The sequence below is a fragment of the Pan paniscus genome, chromosome 11 (genome assembly GCF_029289425.2).
Source record: "Pan paniscus chromosome 11, NHGRI_mPanPan1-v2.0_pri, whole genome shotgun sequence".
NCBI classification, from domain to species: domain Eukaryota; kingdom Metazoa; phylum Chordata; class Mammalia; order Primates; family Hominidae; genus Pan; species Pan paniscus.
Window position 1 is genome coordinate 121,669,666 of NC_073260.2, and position 21,207 is coordinate 121,690,872.

At 39.0% G+C, this 21,207-nt stretch overlaps 2 pseudogenes; both read left to right on the forward strand.

Annotated features, from left to right (window-relative positions):
- Positions 1-11,801, forward strand: part of LOC100975933 (histone-arginine methyltransferase CARM1-like) — a 107,390-nt pseudogene extending 95,589 nt beyond the window's left edge.
- A 6,252-nt stretch (positions 11,802-18,053) lies between these two features.
- LOC100973797 (ATP synthase subunit d, mitochondrial-like) lies at positions 18,054-20,695 on the forward strand (annotated as a pseudogene).
- The last annotated feature ends 512 nt before the right edge of the window (positions 20,696-21,207 follow it).

Consider the following 21,207-nt stretch of genomic DNA (forward strand, 5'->3'; position numbering starts at 1 on the left):
ACTATCTCCTGTATCTGGATGATACCTTGAATTATACTTTTCCTGATTTTGGTTTATACTCTGGAGTCCTTTGATGATCAGGCAGGTGTGTATTACTAATGCTAGTTGCAACATTAGGAAAATTCGCTATCTGTGCACCTTCCTACTGCACAAGTTTGAAAGTTGCGGGGAAAAGAGGGGAAAGACTACCTACACGTTGGCTGTCACTGTGTGGTGTTCCTCGTGTGGGCTGTACCACTCCATGGCCACCAAATCTCTGTTCTCTTCCTGACTGCCCTACTCTCTTCCCAGGCTTTCTAGTATGTTCCAACTAGCAAAGAGATCTGGTCTGGGTCACATGCCGAAGTGGAGGAAAATGTTTACCGTGTACTCTCCTCCATTCCTTGTGAGAATGCCCAGGCTTATCATTGTACCTGCTTAGAAAGAAATGCCCATGGGGCTGTCATACAGCTTGGGGGTCTGGGGGAAGACTCAAGAGAGGGGACCCCTGGAAACCTTGTCAGAGCTGACAATCTGAGAAAAATAAAATGAGGCACAAATCATCTTGACTCCATATGAACATATTTGTTCAAAGAATACATACATTTGCTCCTCTCTGTAATAACCCATGTAAATGAATTTGGTCCTGCAAGGGTGAGAGAGACAAGCTTGAAGTGGCCTACTTCAAGGGGGAAGTGTCTTTGAAGTTAAATGCTTTATCTTTTTAAAAAAATATATACAGAAAATTTGTGGGCCAGCTTGGGCAACGTAGCAAGACCCTATCTCACAAAAAATATTTTAAAAATTAGCTGGGTGTGGTGGTGAATGCGTGTAGTCCCAGCTACTCGGGAGGCTGAGGTGGGAGGATCACTTGAGCCCCTGGGCAACAGAAAAACAGGCTTCGAAACAGGGTTTCTACCCTGTTTCAAAAAAAAAAAGAAGAAGGGGAAGGAAGATTTGCATTTTATTCTATATTATATCTCAGTATATTTTGATTTAAAAGTCATTTATATTCTTAGGCAGCTAAATTACATAAAATTTTTCCCCAAATCTTCTAGTCAAAATTAACCCTCTAGGAATTTCCCCCATGCTTAATGTGCCCCTTGCTCCCCTCCAGCCAGCAACCACTGCACAACCACTGAACAGGTGACCTTGGTGTAGAAGCACAGCAAGACTTTCTCACTTTTTCATATGAACTGAGGAGACTCAATTTAACACTCAGGCAGACACACACAGGATGTCTGGGCTGGAAGCATGGTGGAGGTCATCTGCTCTAGTAGTTTTTCTTGCTTCCAGAAGCCCCTTCAAGACCCCTGAACAGGTTGGCAGGAGTCAGTAAGAGACCAGACTCTAGACATCTCCCTTTGCTACACTAGTCAAGCAAATCAGCTTCTGATTTAACCTTGTTACTTATTGGGCCTCTAATGAGCTTTGATTCAGAAATACAGGTTGCCATGGTGGCCAAGTCTATGAGTTTGAAGCATGGCTCTCCAGTTGTCCTGTGTGATGTCGGGCAAATTGTTTAACCTCTCTGGGCATACTTCATAGGACGATTGTATAGATTTACTAAAATTATATACATAAACTCTTAATTCAGTACTCAACATGTGGTACTTGCTCCATAATTTTATTTTATTTTTTTGAGATGGAGTCTTGCTCTGTCGCCCAGGCTGGAGTGCAGTGGTGTAATCTTAGTCACTGCAACTTCTGCCTCCTGGGTTCAAGCTATTCTCCTGCTTCAGCCTCCCAAGTAGCGGGGACTACAGGGGCCTGCCACCATGCCCATCTAATTTTTGTATTTTTAGTAGAGATGGTGTTTCACCATATTGGCCAGGCTGGTCTCGATCTCCTGACCTTGTGATTCGCTCACCTTGGCTTCCCAAAGTGCTGGGATTATACAGCCGTGAGCCACCACGCCCAACCTGCTCCATAAATTGAGCTATCCTTCTCATCAAAGGGCTCTATGAGTCAAAAGAACAAAAACCACTATCAACCTTAGTTTCCAATCCAACCCATTAATGTGGGTCTAGCATGTGATTGGCTTTTATCTCTTTTCTTGCCCTATGGGTAACTGTTTGGCTGTCAACAGCCCCAGCTGAGCCTCTGACTCATTGGTACCAGGTGCAGTGCCTCCTGCAGACTGCTCTCTTTGCCAAGGAAGGGAAGACACTGTCAGGGAAAGTGCTGTTTGTAGCCAATAAATGGTAAGCAGGAAAGTACAGATGTGCTTTCACCTCTGTTTCCTGGGCATTGAGGTCTGGGAGCAGGAGGAAGCTGGCAGGCCCCTGAGACTCCAGCACCTACAAATGGACAGCAGGCTTTCCAGAGGCCTGCCTGAGCACTGTGTGTGGTAACGAAGAGGAGCTTCAGATAACTTAAGGGCAGTGTTCTCCAGCTGACCATGGAGGAAGGAAGGAAATCCAGCAGCTCACAGGAGCACTTGCCAAGGCTTGAATGATCAGGTGTTTAAACCTTGTGTCAGCTTCCTGGACTGACTTACATCGGTCTGGCCACATACCCCCAAATTTAGTACAATAAAATTGATCTGTATACAGGGGAGAAAAGCATTCCAGACGCAGTATATAGTATCAGGAAGGACTCTGTGGTATTGGATTTCATGAGTTATCTGCAAGATTTACCTCGATTTATCTCTCATTTTTTCAGTGTCCTATTTCACCTTGTTGGAACTCCGCTGTGTGAATTAGAGGACAGAAGAGTAGAGAAGTAGTTCCACGACCTTCAGGGTATCAAGGGTACTCAGAGGTCATCTTATTCAGCTTTCTTTCCTCACTACCTCACACTCTTCCTTCTATTTTATCTTTTGCAGATGTAATAGTCAAATTTTTATTTCAAAACTATTAAGCAGAAAAAGGCCTGTGCTTGAAGACTCCTGTGACAAAGAGCTCACCACCTCACAGATTGACCCTTTCATTTTTAAAGTCTTTATTTCTTTAATTACAAAAACCTAACATACTCACATATAATTCAAAACTACAAAAGTGTATAGAGTCCTTTTCCACTCCCACACCTCACCCCGCACCCCTGATGTGACAGTTTGATTTGTGTACTTTCAGGTGATTTTTCCGTGATGTGCCAACAAATAACATCATGGTGGGGCTTGTTTGTACAAATTATACTAGAAGTCCGCAACTTAATTTTTACTTAGTAATAAGTCCTGAATCTGCACAGATAGATCTTTTTTGTTCTTTTTAATACATGCATAATAGTCCAGAGCATGAATGTACTATAATATTTTTTTAAAAAAATCTCTGATTGACTGATTCAGGTTGCTTTCAATTATTTTGGCATTGCAAAAAATTCTGCAGTAAACGTCTTGGAACACACAGTGTGCACGGTGACATGAGTGTTTTCAAATGAGATGCCTAGAAATGGAAATGCTGAATCACAGAGTATGTGCATGTTACGCTCTGGTAGATACTACTTTTCTCAATGGTTGCACCAATTTCCCCTTGCGCCAGCAATAAATAAACATGTTCATTTCTCTACATCTTTTCCTAAACTTCATGTTATCCATCTCTATGATTTGTGTCAGTCTGATAGACCCAAAAATAATTTTTTACGGTAGCATCTTGTTGTTTGGTTTGTATTTAATTTTTGGTAAGGTTAAGTCGCTCTTCATATGGTCCTTGGCTATTAATGTCTCCCATTTTCAACATCTCCAGTTATTAAAAAATTATCCTTGCTGTTGATTCTATATCTTACTTTCTATAAATTCTACTTATTGATCTTAGTTGTGTTTCTGAGCTCGAACAAGGTAGGTTGGCTCTAACCTCTAAATGGCAATTGTTCAAATATTTGGAGAGTTTTACCAAATGTCCTTCTAGCCTACCTGTCTTTAAGCTAGCATCCTCAACTCCTTCCTCCTATAAGAGTGATTTTGAAATAGTTTGAAATTCTAAGTTCTCCCCTCTGAAATACCCTGGTTATCAATGTCCCCTTTTAAAACGTTTCTTCAGAACTAATTACAGGACAACAGCATATGTGTTCTGATAAATGTTGGGATCAGAGCAATAGTAACTATTTCTGTTTTGAATCATAATAATATATTTTTAAGTTTGGGATCCATTTTACTTGAGTGTATAGTCAGTTAAACACAAGAAGTGTATTTTTGCATAATTGACTTTTAAATCACATTTCTCCCTTTTCCTAGTATGCAGCACGTCTTTTTCAACTTCGGTACAGGTTTTTGTATTTATTCCACTCATTCAATTATCTACTGTTTTTGGATCTTTACCAGAGCCAGTGGATTATTTCTTTTAATTTTTTTTAGCATATTAGTGATTCCTACCATTTTACCTTTTGTAGATTTAATAGGCAAATTTTTATTTAAAAAATATTAAGTAGAAAAAGGCCAAGGATGGAATCTTCCTTCAAAGTTTGCTATCCAGCTTTCTTCACAGCTTTTGGCTTTGGTCATGGAAGTAGCTCAAAATCCACTCCCTGTGTTCATTCCCAGCCCACATTTCTCCATCTAGGCCAGAATGAAATATGATATGACCTTTTTGGAATATGATATCTAAATAAGCTTTATTTCTGACTTTACTCTCATAGCCCAGTCCAATAACTCTGCCAATAAAAAGGAAATGAAACTAATTGGACATAGCTTTTATTATAGTGAAACTGAGCTAGGTCTCTAATTACCATGACTTTCTATCTCCTTAACCTCATTTGTGCCCCTCCCCTTCCCCCAACATGTAGCCTCGGTTATTATTTCTTGCATATCCTCTCAGAGTTTCATTTTAGACATAAAATTACAAAACACCGTAAAGGCAAGAATCTACTTTCTTATTTATTTCCCCCTCACTGCTTTTATACCTAAATAGTAACATTCTGTATCTGTTTTCTATGTCCTTTTTCACTCAACAATACATCTCAAAGACATTTCCATATCTGCATATCAAGATCCTTCTTGTTCTCTTCCGTCTGCATCATGATCTTCCTTCATGGAAGTTATTGCTTCCTCCATAGAGGTGAAAGCTTCATTGTGCTTTAAAAATTGTGACAAAATATTTGCTCACCTTTTTTACATGTGCCACGGCATCATTTTACTGATACATGTTTTTCATGTGTTTGTAAATTTTACTACTTTTTTTCTACTTTTGTTCCTGATCACCTCTCTCTCACTTGTTTTGATGTTCTTGTCGTTCATCAAATTATAGGACTTTCCTGGGCAGCTATTTACAGGAGGAAGTTTCTGTGGCAGAAGAAGATGAGACAGTTTTCATGCTATCGGTTTTTCTCAACTCAAACTTTTTCTCCTTCTAGGTTGCCACAGAATCACACTGCTTCCTGCAAGAATGGCCCCTCTTGTATTGTTTAGGTAGTTCCACCATGCTCCAGTTCCAGGAGCATTTCTGCCCAAAGTTCTGCTCACCACAATTCCTGCACAAGATGTTACTAACAAGGAATACACCTTTTGCATTTCAGAAAAATGCTTCTCATCTTCAGGTGGTAAGATGTGCTACCCCTGGGCTCTTTTGTCCCTCTTTGCACTTCTTTTGTACCTTTTCCCACATGACTAATAACCAGTCTTGACTGCTTTTACAACCCTTACACATATGTCAAAGGCTGCAGATTATCTCATTCTCCTAGTGTTACAGAAAATGAGGTTTGCCATCTGCAGAATATTTCGATTCTCCTTGTTTTTGGATAGCTTCCAGAAGGAAAAGTGGAAAATGCTGACTTATGCCATCTTCATCCTGAAAGTTACTACTTTCTTTCTAAATCTTTATAAACCATCTGTTTAATGACCAGTTCTAAAAAAAAAAAAAAGAAAAAAGAAAAAAAAAGAAAAAGAAAAAAAAGAAAAGTGCAAAGGAGCAATAGCCATCATCTGCCTGGAATTTTGGACTTTGCCCTTTCTGCTTTTTGCAAACCAGGATAACATTCTTTTTCTTTCCGATATTTATATTTTTACAGTTTCTTAGTATATAATTTTGTGAGTGAATTTAAATCATCTTATTCTTCTGTTACTTTTTTTCTGACACACCTTGTGTTTCATCCTTATGGGTAATATTTTTTCTACCCTTCTTTCCTTCATTTTCCCTAATAGGTAAGAAGGAGGAAAACCATCTACTTCACACACCAGCCCACAGCTCCTACAGCCCTGTAGTACCTCTGTTAGAGCACCCATTTATTGCTGTAATTTGCTATATGTGAGCTGCCTGAGAAGAGAGAGTGAGTCTTACTCTATGGTGTATCCCTCTTTACCTTATGTATTTCAGAGGCCCAGAAATATTGTGGAATTACTGAGTGAAGGTGTCATGAGCTGATATCCGCCTCTCATTAAGAACTTAGTCTAGCACAATTGAATGAAGCAGCTAAAATATGGCCATGTAATGTTTTGCAAAGGAAGAAAGGAAGGGAGGAAGTTTTTAATCTTATTAGGTTAGCACCCTTATGTAGTAAAGAGACCAGGGTTTGGAGTCTGCTATGTCCTGGTTCTGTTCAGTCTCTTCTATATACTGGTTGGTGCTGGAGTGATCTTGGGCAAGTTAATGAATCTAGCATCCCAGTTTCCTCACCTCATCCATCACCTATAAAGTAATATTTGTAATCATCGTCTCACCAGACTTTTACAAATATTAAAAGTGAGAAGATAGTATTTGTGATTAACACACAGTAAGCCCACAGTATCTTAATTCCAATTCCTCTTCCCTTATTCTCATCCTTATTCTTAATGTATCTCTTCAGATATTTTGGGTTTGAAATCCTTGTTTTCCTTGGTATTTTCTAAAAGCCTCTGCACTTCGTGAATGTCAGTGTTTTCATTCTTTTTCAGTAAGGTGCTGTCCCCTTGTACTTCTTTGGATAGAATCTCCCCCTCCCTTAGTGTCAAATATTCTTTTAAACTCTGAACTCCTAGAAGAGCTCCCTATGCAACCTCACAGGTGTGACAATAACCGCCCTTTTCTTCCCCATCAGGCCCATTTTTGATGGTACTGTTAACATTTTATTTTTTGACAGTCTCCCATCATTCTGGAGCTGTCATTCAATTTATTGCCCTGGCAATAAAATAGAACCGAGTGTTTTCATTAACTTTATGAAATTTATATCCTGAAAGTTCATAGAAGTGGTCTTTAAAGTTTCTGATCATCTGCACCTATGAATAAAAACACTTTATGTATGTCTTCCCCAAGTATACCAATATTTATCTTTTAATTATGTGCATGTACTACAGTAATAATAATAGAAAGTCCAGAACTAAGTAGTTTCTCTCTAGCTACACGCATACACACACACACACACACACAGAGAGAGATATATACAGACATGCTATATATACCTATCCACATATATATATACACACATGCATAGACAGATCTATGTGAACATATGCATATATAGAAACTCATATATTATATATTTTGTAAGACATACAAAAATAGAAATCAAAAGGATGCATTGAAAAATAAATATAGGCTGATTGTTGGATCTAGCTCAGCCACTTGTACCAAAATATTTTGAAACATTATTTAAAATTTTTGGATCCCTGTGAAGGCCTGCTATACCCAGATTTGCCAAGGGATTTGGTTTGGAGAGAGTTCGATGAGCTTTGTAGTTTATAAACCTAGAAGAAATGCTGATCAAAGAATTAAAGCATAGGAAACATCATTGCAATCATTGCTATTTCTAATGGTCACTGTTAAACTGCTTTACCTTGGACATCACATAAAATAAAACCTCTCCATAGTTATATATGTGTTCATCTGCATCAGAAGTAATTATGGAAGAAAATGTTGTGCATTACTCAGCACAGTGAAGTAATAGAATGTGCTAGTGCAGCTTTAGGTGACTTTTTTTGCTCTACAATGTTACTCATGTTCTTCTAGCTCTGACCCGTGTGCCCATCACATGGCTGGTATTTACTCACTAATGTTGCACCATATTATTTTAAATGTGATTAGAGTCTTATTGAATCTAACCATAATGATAATATATTATTTCAGCTGTTATATTCTATTTTTTCCTCTGTGTACTTACAGATGTGAATGTTTAACAAAATGATGCTTAAGTATTGCTTCATATATTCCTTCTTTTATTTGACATAAGCAAGTGTCTATCCTATATCATAATTCTTGAAAATGTAGTTTTCAATGGCATTATATGAATATATAGCACTATTTAATAATTTCCCATTGTTGAATATTCATATTTTTATAATGTATTATTACTTATAATAATGAACACTGAATTTTTGACAGAAATGCTGTAAAGTGTCAGCAGGGCCACATTTCCTCTGAAAGCTGAAAGGAAGAAGCTGCCCTTTGCTTTTCAGCTTCTTACGGTGCCTTGCAGTCCCTGGGATTCCTTGGAGCTGCATGGCTCCAGTCTCTGCTTCTGTCTTCACATGGCTGTCTTCCCTGCATGCATCTCTGTGTCCTCTCCTCTTCTTATGAGGACAGTCATAGAATTTGGAATCTACTCAAATTCAGTGTGGCCTCATGTGAACTTGGTTACAGGTGCAAAACCCTATTTCCAAACAAGGTAACATTCATAGCTACTGGTAGTTAGGCATTGAGCATATGTTTTGGAAGGACACAATTCAATCCACCATAACTAATAAAACATTTTAAAATAACAGTTTAGCATTTTCTTCCACACTCCAATGTGTCATCCCACATTCTCTCTGGGAGAAAACTCAACCCCTCTGAAGAACACTGGTCTACAGTCCATGCCTGCAGAGACTTTCATTTCTTTATATATCAGTGAATCCTCGGTGACTTGCGTAATTTTTTCCCAAGCTTCCTGCCACTTATTTCTCCATCCCATTATTCTTTGATGGTCAGAACTAAGCCTATCCCACTATTTCATCTTCTGTTTTCTGTAAGAGGAAATTATCATGAATTACCATACTCTCTGGGAAGACATGTTCTGCATATGTTGTTCCCAAGTTTCCAATTTATTCTTGGATATTGCAAAAGAAATGCTGGTATACAAAGTGATGGTTTCGTATTCAATCCTTGAACTAAGATATGTTCCCACTTAACCCACCTGCTCTGTCTCTATACAGTTTAAAATAACTAAGTGTGGCAAAGAACTAGGGTTTTAAAAAATGTACATTGCCAAATAACTAGTTCAAAAAAACTAATAGTTATTAAAAGTTCTGTAGACACAGTCTTAGACTATTCTTTATTGGTTGCTTTAGAAACATTCCATAAACATTGCACTCTAATTGTTGAGTTTGGAGTTGACCTTCTGGGTATCTTGGCATTAGCATGACACTGCCACTACAGTATATTATTTTCCTGAAATTTTAAATGAGGACACATTCTCCTTGGTCAGGTGAATCACTATCAAATCAGTGTACCTGACTATTCTTTCACTGCACCGCTCTTTCTCCCCTGCCACACACTGAAGGGCTTTAACCACAAACCTCAGCTTTTCACTGCCCAGACTGACCGCAGATTGCTCCCTCTTTTTCTTTCCATTGGAGAAGATAGGATTTTGACAGTCGGCAGAGAGGAGTGGGTTGTAAAAAGTGAGTGTGAAGTAGCTACATTGTGATACATCCTGTTCTGAAAAAGAGCCTTGCTGAAGACCCCATAACAAGAATCTATTGATTGTTCATCCCAACCACAACAAGAACCATGCAGTTCTTGTGACTAACCTGGTTCATACGTGCGTCCGTAAATACACACATCCACTCATACGTCAGAGTACTCAATTCCTACTTGGAGTTCTGTGTTAATTACTTCAGACATCATTAAGATGTCTTTCATTTGGCAAAAATTGTAGATGTGTCTTTCCCTGACTTATTTACCAGGCTGATATCTCAGTCTTTCTATGATTCCAGCAAGGTTTAAACCTCTCCTAAGGAGCTCATTGTCACAATATCTAGTTCCCCTTGAATCTACCTTCAGGTATCACAAATGTGGTGAAGTCTTGGATGTAGTTATCATGGAAGAAAAATTTTGAAACAATGTTCTGAGCCAATTAGCTGAGTTAAAAAAGGATCAAAGGATATAGTCTTGCTTTTTAAACATGCTGTAGCTATGTTTTCTTTCTAGTTTGCCTGGCCCAATCAAATCCAGAACTTGAGTTATTGGTTTTACAGGATATGACATTATATTTAAGGCTACTCAGGCTTCTATTGGCAATGACAGTGTGGAAGTGGGGATAGAGGACTTTATATCACTCATTAATTTCTGAAATTTAAAAAAGAAGCTTAATAATCAAGGAAATTAGAAATCCATAATATTTTAACTCCAAACATTTAAATATTAAGGATTTGGAAAGGCATAATAAAATTAGCAGTTTCACATCGGTCATGATGTCTCACACCTGTAGTCCCGATGTTTTGAGGAACTTAGGCAAGAGGATTGCTTGAGGCCAGGAGTTCAAAACCAGCCTGGGCAACATGAGTAGACCTGTCTCTACAAAACATAATAAAAATTGACCAGACATGGTGGCAAGTGCCTATAGTCCTATCTGTTGGGCAGGTTAGGCGGGAAGACCACGTGAGCCCAGGAGTTTCAGACTGCAGTGAGCTGTGATCATGCCACTGCGCTCCAGCCTAAGCAAGAGTGAGAGCTGTCTCTTAAAAAAAAAATAGCACTTACATGCTTTGTAGGTGAGGAAGTAATTTGGTACACTTTCTGGAAGATATTTTAGCAATTAGTTTTGGGAATTTTAAATACATTGGTATGCTTTAGCCTGGTGAGTCTACCTCTAATTTATTCCAGTAAATAATTGTAGGTAGGACATAAAGATGTATTGCAAGAATGTCCTTTACCACATTTCTGTAAAAAATTCAGTGTTTGTTATTATAAGTAATAATATATTATAAAAATATAAATATTCAACAATGGGAAGTTATTAAATAGAGCTATATATTCATATAATTACATAATTGCATGTAATTATGTAATTCATATAATTGAAAAATACATTTTCAAGAATTATATAGGATAAACACTTGCTTATGTCAAATAAAAGAAAGAATATATAAAGCAATACTTAAGCATCATTTTGTTAAACATTTACATCTATAAGTATACAGAGAGAAAAATAGGAAAATAAAATAGCTGAAAGAATCTATTATGGATTATTTTATTTTCCTTATATTTTTCTCTGTTTTTCAATTTTTCTACAGTGAATATGTAACATTTTTATAATCAGCAGAAATATATAATTAAGAATGACTAATAAAATCCTACAAACATAACTCCTTCAGATTAGTCACCAAGAATGTTATTTATTCTTAACAGCCAATTCCTCTTACTGTAATTGCATGAGCCTTCATCTGAGGCCTCTTAAAATCAATCACATCTGTTTGCTGTTACCTGTTTTACATCAGTTTGAAATTTTAGCTCACCCAATCCTTCCATGATTGAGATTGTTTTGGAACTTCAGTGATGACATATAAAGCTTCTCTGTTACTTAAAGCCATTTTCTGTCATTGATGTTGATAAAGCTTCCCTACTCCACCCCCTCACAAAAATGTGCTTTGATCAACCAGAAGTACCATTACCTTTGTAATTTTTAGATCAAGAAATTATAGCTATCAAACTCTTCTAATGAATAAACAAGACTTTGAATTGCCTCTACAAATATTAATGGCTTCCAAATAAATGCACATGTGCATATACAAGATGCCAAACACCTACACTCAAAGGCCTTATGAAGTAGGTGTATATGAAAGATGCCTTATATGTTCATGAGTAGCTGACCAGTCTTGTGAGACGTGTTTTACTCTGTAATGCAGACAGAGCTATGACATTCAGACCGTGGCGTTGGTGAACCAAACAGGCTTCAGATCTGAGAACATCCTCGACTTAAAGAATCCTTTCTTTAGGTAAGAAATCTTCTCATGCATTTTACACCTATGTTTATAAAATCTCAGTCACTCCATGACCAGGTAAAGAGGTGCAGAATAACTCTATATTTCCTAAGAGGAAAAGAAAGTATCTACTAGTTCTCTTCCTCTCTGAGAAGACTTGGTGCCTGTATGGAGTTGAATGTTTTATGATCCCTTAAATAGAATTCAGTACATAACAATCTGATACTGAAACAAAGGCACTAGAGAGTTCTACAAAGTGAGCTATCATGTCCTCCAGTTCCAAGTGAGCTCAGTCCTCCAGCTGAGCTATAATGAGCTGTGTAACCTCAGGTAAAGCCAGTTTCTTTCCCTGGCATTTGGTTTTCTCATCTGTAAAATGTGGGATTCAAAGATAATCTGGCTTTCATTCACTTTTGTAGCAGTTATTTCAATACTCCTAAAACATGAATTCATTTAAGTTACTTTTTTTGAGACTCATCGGATGTGTAGCTCACATAAGTCAGGACATTCCTCTCTTTAAGAGCTATGCAGATTTCATCTGATACAAGGAACTCGCCACAATGAGATGAATACAACAAACGTTTCCAGAAAAAAACTCCCCATCTTTAGACACCTGTTCAAATATGAGCCAATTAAAAATCCACACATGAAATCAGGCACACGAATAAAACCACTGGACACTGCTACTCTTGATTTCCTTATTAGAAAGAGGCTTTTTCCTCATATTATAATGTCTCCCAAAGGCTATTAGTCAAAGCATCATATCTCTGTAGTATTGAAAAACTTGAAGCAAAGAGGAAACTCAGGAAACCAAACCAATAATTCTTTAGCAGAGATAAGAAAATGAGAGATTTTGACCTTGAAGCAGGAGAGAAAAAAAAAAAGGGCAAAGCTACAATGTAATATATTGCATACCAGTTGTCACATATGGTGTACATCTTTGAAACTCATTGCCCATTAGAGATACAGATAATGTCTTCAATTCTGAGGGAAGGGAGGTGACCTTGCTTTCATCCGTCCTTAACACAATCATGCCATGTAAAGCAAAGCACAGGTTTGGGCCTCAGAGAGAACAAGCTGACTACTCACTAACATGCAGGCCAATTTGAGGCAAATCATTTAACCTATGTAGGCCTCAGTGTTTTTATCTGTATAATGAGATAAAAAGCATATACCTCACTAGGATTGCAAGAGTTTACATAACATGCTGAAGTACCTAACAGTTCACAGAATTAATGCTCAATAAATGCTAATTTTCTTTCTTCCTCCCTTTTCTTCCTGTTGTCTGCTTTCCAACTCTCTCAATGTGGTAAATAGATGATGATTTGTAGTTTATTCCAAACAGAATCATTTGGGATTTGAAAAAGAATATGACTACTTAGAAGGTTTTAGAAAACTCACCTTTTAAATACATGTAAACTACTAACTCTTGAGTTCCACCTCTGCTTTCTCTTACAAAAACAAGGCTTTTACCAAAAAACCACCCAGAGAGATCCTGGCCAGGGCCAACACCTGCCTTGTGTGAAGGCACAAACAGTGACCATAAGGTCATACTGAGAGATTGTAAGGTCTGAGGATAATTCAGGATGACCACAGCTCAGTCAAAACAGACTGGCTGTTGAGTGAAGGGCACATGACTTTCCTTTTCCTTTGCCTCTTACTCAGCAGCTAACAGACAGAAGCAGAGGAGGGTGCTTAATTCCCTGAGAATTCCAGATCTTGACTATATTTCTTCACCATCCCTTTCCTGATGTCTAGACTTCAGCATCCTCAGTGGAGATGGGGACTAAATGACAGAATATTAGAAAAGTGCTTAGCATACAGTAGGTGCTCAATTAGGTGTTCAACAATGGTAATGCCCTTCTCCAGACCACTCCCACCCCCAGTTCAATGTCAATTTGCTATTACAGCATCTGAGAGGAAGCACGTGTGTGTGTTGGGAAGAACTAAAATAAATTGTGTTACCCAGAGGAATTGTTGGTAATTTAGCACCAAAATAACTTTTTCTCCATTTGTTTTTTGTTCTACCATTTTTAAGACACTATAAACACTACTGATATGCAAGAGCATACCATCTGGGCATCATTAATATACTAGAAACATTTCAAGATCAGTGAATTTACTACTAAAGGCACAAACATCCACCATTGCATATAATGTGAAAGTTTCTATTTTTCCTTGGTGGGGTGGAAAACTTTATTTTGAAAATTAATTATTTTAAAGTGATTTGAAAATAAAAGAAAAGCTAACAGTTGTTCCTAAAGCTGAGCAAGAGGACAAAAACACTTCATCAGAGAGGACAAGCTCTCAGGTAACCTGGCAGATTTTACAAGAGCTTTGAGACTAGTGCTTCATCATTCAGTGGCTGGGTCACTCACTATGTCAGGCAGCAGAAATGCAGCAGAATGGGACAGATTCAATCCCTGCCTCCAGGAAACTCATATCGTAGTGGGAGGGAAGTAGGCATTAAATAGCTTGATGCATAACTAATTATCATAATTGCAATAAGTGATATGAAGGAGAGGGAAAGGGTGTTAAGGGAGCATTTAGTGGGAGACCTAGAGCAGAGTTGCAGAGTTAATCTGTAAAACAACCACCCCCAGTGACCCAAATCCAGAAACAGCTGGAGGTGCTTTAGAACACAAGAAGAAACCTGTGGTACATTGTTACAGAGTGACCCACTTGAAGGGAAGCTGGGGCTCAAAGTTTCCTATTGAAACTTGAAAACTTCGTCAAGGATGGCCTCTCCGGCAAAGCTTTTCCCAAGGCTGAGTTAGATGCCTCTCCCACATCACTCAAAGACCCCTGCACAAACATCACTTTTATGGCATCTGGATGAGGTTGGTCTCAGTTATTGTTTAACTTGTCTGGGACCCCTAAGACTTTGAGCACAAGGCCTTGTCTACTGCCCTGTGTGACACAGTGTTACACAAAGGTGCTGGATAAATGTTTGGTGAATGAGTGAATGAGTGTGGCCCCAAAGAGCTCCTCATGGGTCCTAAAAGAAGTAAGCTTATGATCAAAATATCATGGCCAAAAGAGCATTTAATCTTCCAGGCTAGCACCACAGCAAACCTCTATTATTATATTAATAGCTCTCACAAAACAATTTGATCCTTCCTTTTCCAAAATATTAAGTTCCCTTAATTTCCTCAACTTACATATTTCTTAACTTCCCTTCTTTCTTTCAACCAATTTATTAAACAATTATGGTGTGTCAGGTACTGTTCTTGGTGCTGGAGTAGAACAGAGAATGAGATAGGTACAAACTCCCTGGTCCCATGGTTCTAGAGAGTCTCATGGTTTGATGTCTCCCAACAGAAGTTTTTTTAAAAAGTAGGCTGGGCAAGGTGGCTGATGCCTGTAATCCCAGCATTTTGGGATGCCAAGGTGGGAGAATCACTTGATTTCAGGAGTTTGAGACCAGCCTGGGCAACATCCCAACCCCATCTCTACCAAAACAAAAAACAAACAAAAAAAACCCTGCCAGGCATAGTGGTGCATACTTGTAGTCCCAGCTACTCAGGAGCCTGAGGTAGGAAAATCACTTGAGCCTGGAAGATTGAGGCTGCAGTGAGCCCTGATCATACCACTGCACTCCAGCCTGGATGGCAAAGCAAGTCCCTATCTCAAAAAGGAATTAAAAAAAAAAAGAAGCTAAGCACATAGGATAATTTCAGATGATGGTAAGTTTTCTGAAAAGGATGAAGAGTAATAGCTACCTGATTGCATTACTTACTATAAAACTACAGTAATTGAGGCTGTGCAGTACTCATGAAAGGGTAGATGTGTCGGTCAATAGGAAGGATTAGATCAAAAACAGACCCTAACATACGTGGTCAATCGGTTTTTGGCAGTTGCAGATAATTCAATGGAGAAGAGTTAGTCTTTCAAAAATGCTGGAATCAATGGATATCAGTATGCGATTTAAAAAAATAAACTTTAATCCATATCTCATAGTATCTACAAAAATTAAAAGAAATCATAGATTAAAATATAAAACCTGAAAGCATAAAATTTCTAGGAAAAAAAATCAAAGAAAATCTTTGTGGCCTCGAGTTAGACAAAGATTTCTTACATATGATCTCAAAAACTCAAAAGAGAAAAATGATAAATAATACTTTAAGAACTCATAAGCTTGGAAAGACACACTAAGAAAATGAAAAAGACAAGTCACACGCTGGGTGAAACTATTTGGAAATCACAAACCTGAAAAAAACAATCTAGAATATTAAAAGAACTTGTGATATAATTCTGTCTAAAAGCCCAGTAATAAGAAAACTCAATTTAAAAAATAATGATAAAGGCAAAAGATTTGAACAACTACTTTACCAAAAAAAAAAAGAGTTCCATATAATAGCAAATAAGCACATGAAAAGATGTTTGGCATCATTAGTCAGGGAAATTTAAATTAAAACCATGATGAGATACCACTACACAACTATTAGGTGACTAAAATGTAAGAATCTAACAATGCTAAGTGCTGACAAATATGTAGAACTACTGGAATTCTCATTTATTGCTGGTGGGAATACAAAATGGCACTATCACTTGGGAAAACCGTTTCACAGCTTCTGATATAGTTAAGCATTCACTTACCATGTGACCTGGCAATCTCACTCCTTGATATTTACCTTAGCGAAATGAAAACTTGCATTAACAGTGAAAACTATATTTGAATGTTTATCGCAGGTTTATTTGTAATCACCAAACCTGGAAACAACTAAAATGTCTCTTAAATAGAGAATAAACAAACAAACTATAGTTCATCCATACAATGGAATAATAATAACAATAAGGAATGGAGTACTGATATGTGTAACAATAACACTACATTATATTCAGTGAAAGAAGCCAGATTCAAAAGGCTACATACTATTAGATTCTATTTATATGCCACTGTGGAAAAAGCAACATTATGGATAAGAAAATAGATCAGAGCTACATGGCAAAAACCCATCTCTACAAAAAATATAAAAATTAGCTGGGCATGGTGGTGTGCAACTGTAGTCCCAACTACTCAGGGTGCTGAGGCTGGAGGATCACTTGAGCCTGGGAGGTGGAGGTTGCAATGAGCTAAGATTGTGCCACTGCACTGCAGCCTGAGTGACAGAGCAAGAGCCTGTTTCAAAAGCAAACAAAAACAGAACAGAGCTGGGGTTCTGAGAAGGGTTGGCTCTAAAGAGGTATGGGAAAATTTTAGGGGTGAGCAATGGAACTTTTCCAAACTGTGATTGTAGTGGTGGCAACACATAGCTATATACTTTGTCAAAACTGAAAGAACTATACATTAAAAAGAGTGAATTTTACTGTATGTAAATTTTTCTAATTACATAAAAACCTATTTAAAGATGATTACATAAAGGAATTATAGGAAAGTGAAAAAGGAATGATAAACTAGGAAGTGTCAAGGCCAGGACTGAAGGATTGGAGGATTGGTGGAGGAGATCTGTCCCAAGAGGTGGCACCTGAGTAGAGGCCTAAATGTCAAAAAAGGAGCCAGCATGGGCAGATGCACAAGAAGAGCCTTCCAGAAGACAGAAGTAAGAGCAAGGGCCCCAGGCACGATGAGCCTATTGAGTAGCAGAAAAATAAGTCAGTGCTTAGGCTCTGCTATAAATTTACAGAAAAGAAAAAAAGTTCTTTTGATGAACAAAAATCTGGATCATCGTCTTGGATCTGAATTCAGGCTGTGCATAATCAAACATACTGAATATAGTGGGTAAATATAGATTTAAGGCTGCCCCTAAAAACTCCAGGGAAAGGCACGGGAGTGAGAATAGGAAAGGGGAAAGGGGAAAGGAGGAGAAGGAGAGGACATGAAAACAAAACTTGCTTGCTTATAGCTTTGGATCTGGCTGGAACTTAACCACTTCAGTGTCATAGAATCACTTTCTCTGTTTTAGGTTTGCTTAGAAGACAGTAACAAGTCAAGCAATAAGTAAAATGAAGGCCTGTGAAGTTTATCAGCATCCAAGTTCATACTTCACGATCTATGCATTCTAAACTTTACAAGGGTGTTTCGGTTTATTTAATTTTTTTTCTAACTCTACAATTTGCATACTAACTTTATTGAAAAGTCTATTGGTGATTCTTAGACTAGCTCTTTATAATTTTCTGCATGGGCCTGAAGATTAAATTTCTTTTAATTTTGGGTTTCTCTTTATTACTATTATAGCAAAACAAACAGCATTACTTTAATTTTAGAAGTATTTTTAAAGAAATTTAGGCTGTGGACCGTGGGCAGCCAGGATTGGTGAAGGATCCCAAGATGGTTGGGTGAAAACTTGCTCTAAAAACCACTGACTGTGTAGCTTTTGCGGAGATCATACCCCAGAACTAAAAGGCCATTGCTAATTCCCTGAAATCCTGGAATGAGACCCTCACCTCCAGGTTGGCTACTTTACCTGAGAATCCACCAGCTATCGACTAGGCTTACTACAAGGCCCATGTAGCCAAGGCAGGCTTGGTGGATGACTTTGAGAAGAAGTTTAATGCCCTGAAGTTTCTGTGCCAGAGGATAAATATACTGCCCAGCTGGATGCTGAAGAAAAAGAAGATGTGAAATCTTGTGCTAAGTGGGTGTCTCTCTCAAAGGCTGGGACTGTAGAATATGAGAAACAGAAGGAGAAGCTGAAGAACTTAATTCCATTTGATCAGATGACCATTGAGGACTTGAAAAAAACTTTCCCAGAAACCAAATTAGACAAGAAAAAGTATCCCTAATGACCTCACCAACCAATCAAGGATTTATAAAATTGAGTCCAGGAGGAAGATCTGGCCCTTATATTACACATTCTGGACATTAAAAATAAAATAATTATACAGGTAAAAAAAAGAAATTTGGGTGGAGCCAAGATGGCTGAATAGGAACAGCTCCCGTCTACAGCTCCCAGCATGAAAGACGCAGAAGATGGGTGATTTCTGCATTTCCATCTGAGGTACCGGGTTCATGTCACTAAGGAGTGCCAGACAGTGGGTGCAGGACAGTGGGTGCAGCACACCGTGCACAAGCCAAAGCAGGGTGAAGCATTGCCTCACTCGGGAAGCGCAAGGGGTCAGGGAGTTCCCTTTCCTAGTCAAAGAAAGGGGTGACAGACGGCACCTGGAAAATCGGGTCACTCCCACCCTAATACTGTGCTTTTCCAATGGGCTTAAAAAATGGCACACCAGGAGATTATGTCCCGCACCTGGCTTGGAGGGTCCTACGCCCACGGAGTCTCGCTGATTGCTAGCACAGCAGTCTGAGATCAAACTGCAAGGCGGCAGCGAGGCTGAGGGAGGGGCGCCTGCCTTTGCCCAGGCTTGATTAGGCAAACAAAGCAGCCAGGAAGCTCAAACTGGGTGGAGCCCACCACAGCTCAAGGAGGCCTGCCTGCCTCTGTAGGCTCCACCTCTGGGGGCAGGGCACAGACAAACAAAAAGACAGCAGTAACCTCTGCAGACTTAAATGTCCCTGTCTGACAGCTTTGAAGAGAGTAGTGGTTCTCCCAGCACACAGCTGGAGATCTGAGAACGGGCAGACTGCCTCCTCTAGCAGGTCCTTGACCCCTGAGCAGTCTAACTGGGAGGCACCCCACAGTAGGGGCAGACTGACACCTCACATGGCTGGGTACTCCTCTGAGACAAAACTTCCAGAGGAACAATCAGGCAGCAGCATTTGCAGTTCACCAAGATCCGCTGTTCTACAGCCACTGCTGTTCTACAGCCACCGCTGTTCTGCAGCCACCGCTGCTGATACCAGGCAAACAGCGTCTGGAGTGGACCTCTAGCAAACTGCAACAGACCTGCAGCTGAGGGTCCTGTCTGTTAGAAGGAAAACTAACAAACAGAAAGGACGTCCACACCAAAAACCCTTCTGTACGTCACCATCATCAAAGACCAAAAGTAGATAAAGCCACAGAGATGGGGAAAAAACAGAACAGAAAAACTGGAAACTCTAAAAAGCAGAGCACCTCTCCTCCTCCAAAGGAATGCAGTTCCTCACCAGCAACAGAACAAAGCTGGATGGAGAATGACTTTGACGAGCTGAGAGAAGAAGGCTTCAGACGATCAAACTACTCCGAGCTACAGGAGGAAATTCAAAGCAATGGCAAAGAAGATAAAAACTTTGAAAAAAAATTAGACGAATGGATAACTAGAATAACCAACGCAGAGAAGTCCTGAAAGGAGCTGATGGAACTGAAAGCCAAGGCTCGAGAACTACGTGAAGAATGCAGAAGCCTCAGGAGCTGATGCGATCAACTGGAAAAAAGGGTATCAGTGATGGAAGATGAAATGAATGAAATGAAGCGAGAAGGGAAGTTTAGAGAAAAAAGAATAAAAAGAAACGAACAAAGCCTCCAAGAAATATGGGACTATGTGAAAACACCAAATCTACGTCTGATTGGTGTACCTGAAAGTGACGGGGAGAATGGAACCAAGTTGGAAAACACTCTGCAGGATATTATCCAGGAGAACTTCCCCAATCTAGCAAGGCACGCCAATGTTCAGATTCAGGAAATACAGAGAACGCCACAAAGATACTCCTCAAGAATAGCAACTCCAAGACACATAATTGTCAGATTCACCAAAGTTGAAATGAAGGAAAAAATGTTAAGGGCAACTAGAGAGAAAGGTCAGGTTACCCACAAAGGGAAGCCCATCAGACTAACAGCGGATTTCTCGGCAGAAACTCTACTAGCCAGAAGAGACTGGGGGCCAATATTCAACATTCTTAAAGAAAAGAATTTTCAACCCAGAATTTCTTTTTTTCTTAATTTTATTATTATTTTACTTTAAGTTTTAGGGTTCATGTGCACAATGTGCAGGTTAGTTACATATGTATACATGTGCCATGCTGGTGTGCTGCACCCATTAACTCGTCATTTAGCATTAGGTATATCTCCTAATGCTATCCCTCCCCCCTCCCCCAACCCCACAACAGTCCCCAGAGTGTGATGTTCCCCTTCCTGTGTCCATGTGTTCTCATTGTTCAATTCCCACCTATTAGTGAGAACATGCAGTGTTTGGTTTTTTGTCCTTGTGGTAGTTTACTGAGAATGATGATTTCCAATTTCATCCCTGTCCCGACAAAGGACATGAACTCATCATTTTTTATGGCTGCATAGTATTCCATGGTGTATATATGCCATATTTTCTTAATCCAGTCTATCGTTGTTGGACATTTGGGTTGGTTCCAAGTCTTTGCTATTGTGAATAGTGCCCCAATAAACATACGTGTGAATGTGTCTTTATAGCAGCATGATTTATAGTCCTTTGGGTATATACCCAGTAATGGGATGGCTGGGTCAATGGTATTTCTAGTTCTAGATCCCTGAGGAATCGCCACACTGACTTCCACAATGGTTGAACTAGTTTACAGTCCCACCAACAGTGTAAAAGTGTTCCTATTTCTCCAGATCCTCTCCCGCACCTGTTGTTTC